Source organism: Frankliniella occidentalis, unplaced genomic scaffold (genome assembly GCF_000697945.3).
Source record: "Frankliniella occidentalis isolate FOCC.00 unplaced genomic scaffold, Focc_3.1 Scaffold242, whole genome shotgun sequence".
In the NCBI taxonomy this organism is placed as follows: domain Eukaryota; kingdom Metazoa; phylum Arthropoda; class Insecta; order Thysanoptera; family Thripidae; genus Frankliniella; species Frankliniella occidentalis.
In genome coordinates this window covers 263,161-267,387 of record NW_026267368.1, presented here as the reverse complement: position 1 = coordinate 267,387, position 4,227 = coordinate 263,161, and the positions used below count along the sequence as shown (strand labels likewise).

Genomic DNA, 4,227 nt, shown 5'->3' with positions numbered 1-4,227 from the left:
AACTAAAAGTAATAAAAATAATAACAAAAGCATAATGTACACCCTTAAAAAGAAACGAACGTAAATAACACATATGGTGTACATGATTTTAGGTTAATGGGGCCAAACAGGAAAGACACGTATTTTATTTAGTTTTAGTAGACTGTTCAGTATATAATATTTCATATACTAAAGAAATATTGTAGCGTCAGGTAGTGACTGAGTAAAGGAGACACAGGAGGTACTGAATCAGTGGATTTATTGGTACTAGCAGGAACGATACAGGCACGGACGAACACGACTGGACTCGACCGAGACTGCAAGCCGACTGAGCTCTGTTGGCTCGCGCTGTGATGCTCGGTGCTTTCAAACAATCCCGCGGAGGTCCCTAGGAGAGGCTAGCTGGCGCTAGAGGCCAACTCATGAGAATGTCAGCGTTGCTGATCAAAGAGTTTACTTGTCTCTAACATTACAACTTCCCCTCTCTTTAAAAACGAGAGGCGTGCGTACCACCCCAAAATAAAGAGGGACCTCCGAAGGTACTTTTCCAGTGGAACGATTCCCCATTTGGCAAGTAGTTAGGAAAACAGCTGAGGGCTCGACAACCTAACTAAGAACGTTCATCTTTTCAATCAAAGGCCGTCTTGAGATGTCACGACTGGCGGCGGCACCGGGGCAGCGGACTCCTCTCCATACAGGGCCGATTCCACCCTTCTTGCGGTGCAGCCTCCAGGACGATAGCACGGAGAGTTAGACTCCTCTCCATACAGGGCCAGAGCTCCCTCTTGCAGTGCTACCCGTCACGGTGCTGTGATGACGGCCGGCCAAGCCTGATGAAACGGGACAAGAACTGGACAGGAACGGGACGGGGACAGGGACTGGAACAGCAATCGAAAACGAACAGGACTTTGCCAGGAACAGAAAGGGAGCCTGGGGAGAGAGAGGGTTAACTGCGCGGTGGCTGTGTTACCACTCTGCCTAGACAGACAAGAGCACCTGGGGTCAGACAGATGCCTCACTGCAACACAACTGAACGCCGTTTAATTAAACCCAAATAATTTCAAACCAATTGAAACAATACTCTCCTTGCATTCTCCTCCTCCCTCGGAATCTGCAGCTGGACCAGTATGTGTCAAGGCGTGGGAAAGGGCTCGAAAAACAGGAACAGGGTAGGTGGGGAAAACAACAAGGTTTATTTTCCTTAACCATGTTCTCCTGTTGGGGGTGACGCGAGATGAGCTAGGCAGAGCTGTGGCAGGGAAGGTCTGCTGGGCAGGCCTTAGACACGATGGGGTCCATCAGGAAGTGGACCGGCGCGCTCAGTGTCATTTGATGCAAGTGCAGCACTAAAAGGACAGGATTGTCACAAGGGTTAGTCAACCCATTGGTCCAAAGGAACCAACGGCCACCAAATGATAAGGGGCCTGCGTGCGACAACACGTTTCTGGTTGACAAGGCGTGGGCGAGCATGAAACTACGTTACGTGACTGTTTTTTGATTAATGGATGATCCCCAGTATCAATCCAAAATTTGGCCCAGGGGCAGCAACCATGTCATGGTTGTGCCTTAAAACAACAGCGACTTGTCTTTCTTCTCTGGAGTCAAAAGATCAATTTGAAAATGAAAATGAAAGGGGCCTCGGTGACTCTTCTTTGTCTAATAGTAGTGACGGTAAAGTTAAGCCCAAAATTTAAAGCGCAAAGAGTGCTATCCACCAACGAGTCCTGTGCACCCGCCAAGATAAGCAGACTTCTGGACTTGAAAAATGAACGGGGTGGTGCCAAAATCTCACTTATCTCCGCGTTGCATGAATCCGAAGTGACCCACTCTAGATGGAATGCGGCTTTACCGCCAGTCGCTTCTTCATTTGAGCTCACTCTCTGTGTAATTCTCACTCTCTAACTACAAAACTAACTACCACTAGCTACTTCAGCCATCGGCCTGGAGCGTCCTCCACCCGCATGGTCTTTGGAGCCTCTGCTCTCGAGAATACACTGAGCTCGAAGCACCCGTAAGCTCGTCATTCCATCATTTACCATGGAAATGCCATTCCAAAACAGCTGGGCATAAAAGAAAGAATGAATGAATGAATGTAACTTACTAGTTACAGCAAAACGCGTCACTACAAAGACAATTTAAGGCACGAAACTTTGCCAGCATTCATTTGTGTTTGAATGGGCAGGTCACCAGTGCATTTTGACTCGGACTGTACTTAGGCAGCTGACAGGGTAACCACGAAGTCGTGAGGTGTTTGCCTAAACACGTACGTCTCGAATGTCACATGCATTAAACCTGCACTCCTCCCCTGTAATGTTAAGGGTCACTACTACTGGTCCAGAGTGAACGGACATGGATCACAGATCACTGACTTTTCTCTCAAACTAGGGGGGGGGGGGGGCTTGGAGGTCTTCAGGAAGACGCATCCACAGACGTGTGACTGACACACACTCACGCAGTTACAGGTTTACTTTTACGAAAGGAAAGAAATTGTGCAAAACTAACAGAAAAAATGTGCATTGTTTTGTTTGTTTTTAGTTGGCCATCACATCGGGACGTATGATTGTTAACGGCAGTGCTGAGGTTGATGAGAGAGAGTTCAGAAACAAGGGAACAATGGCCATGAAACTTGAGATAGACAAGAAGCAGTATCTAGTGGATGAACCCTTTTAAGTGGAAATTGCTGAGATAGTGCCCATTCACTCACTGAAAGGTTTGTGTGCTGCTCTCACTTTTTTTTGTTCCATTTTGCGTGTACTAAATACATGTTTTAATTGCAGAAAATTCAACCTACAGATGTGTCGTCAAGGTTTGACTCTCCCTCCCATAGCTGTGCTATTCATGATCTGACAGTGTGCTACAACTTGCAGAAACTGAAATGAGGTAGAGGTATGTGAAGGCTTTCGCTGTCTCATAGCAATAGTGTTCCCACATATTTCTTTCAACTAATTCTGACTAATTGTTTGCAGGTCTTGAATGTGAAGCCTGTGATATCTAGTTCCAAGTATACATCTATATGTACATTTAAGTCTTTCCCAACTCAGAGTAGGTAGACATGGGTTGTCAGAGCCTTACCCGACAACACATCTTGTGGCTGCATAATTCAGAATGATACTCATTTTAATGTATGGCTTGTAACTGCTATGATGACACCCTTGCTCACCCTTAACCTTTTCCACTCTCTGTCTCCTCTCTTTCTGTTATCGTTCCATGCTGGGCGGTCCTTTCAATAGGACTAGGGAATGAGGCACAAAATCCCTGTGAGTCCAGACTGTGTCAAAGTGTCAATAGTTGGGACACCATACACTACAGCGTATCATTCTGTCCATAGTTTTAATTTCTTAATGATGTAGGTTTCTGACTTCACATATCATGGTAGCAGCCCTGATTCACAGTGAGAGTGTTGAACAATGCCTGCCTTCCATCTTGGTGTTGGTGGAGCAATCCTTTATATGTAGAATCCAGAAAGCCAGGAATTTTTATATGAAACCTGTAAGCAATTTTAATGGCAGCAGCATTGAGTTGCAGCGATTATTAAGAACTGCCTGCCTTCCATCTTGGCGTTGGTGGAGCGACCCTGTTTCTGTAGAGTCCATGTGACAATGAGTGTAAATCATTATAATGTTCGTTATGCGATAGTGGACTGAACTTTTGAGTGATACATATTTTAATATTTGCCCAGTACGTGCTCTTGCACCCTTCCACCCTCTCCCCACGTTTCTATGTCGTTCTCTCTCCTTTCTTTTCAATCCATGCTGGGCGGCTCTTTCGAGAGCCAGGGAATGAGACACAAAGTCCCTCTGCAGGCCCAGTCTGTGTCGCAGTGCTCGGCACCAAAAAGCAAATGTTGAAATGTATCACTCTGTGTTGTTCATTAAGTGTGTGCTTTGTATGGTGACTCAGGCAGGTTGAGTGGCTGTCTTTCATTGCTGCTCTGTGAAACTTCAAAAGTACAGCCTGCCTTCCGTGTTGGGTTGGTGGAGCTGATTATTCTAAATTTCTTTCTTTTTCTTTTTTTGGTTTGGATGTACACTTGAAGGTTTTGATCAGCTTTCTGTTTTTGGTTGATGGAAGAGATTGTGAATGAAATCCAATCTGTTTACCATGGTTCATTTTTGTTTACTGCTTCAGAATAATTTTCATCGGTATGTAAATTAATCCTCCATTATTGATTTGTTATAAAATACGTAAATTGATTTTTGTCCATTCCTTTTTTTTCTACAGTGGACTTTTCTTCAGTATTTTATGCCT

General features: G+C 45.0%; 1 long non-coding RNA gene across 1 annotated transcript; it reads left to right on the top strand.

Moving 5' to 3' along the window:
* Positions 1-2,502: 2,502 nt before the first annotated feature.
* Positions 2,503-4,076, top strand: LOC113214191 (uncharacterized). Its single transcript, XR_003303800.2, has 3 exons — positions 2,503-2,689; positions 2,757-2,865; positions 2,946-4,076. It is a non-coding gene; the product is annotated as an uncharacterized LOC113214191 (long non-coding RNA).
* The last annotated feature ends 151 nt before the right edge of the window (positions 4,077-4,227 follow it).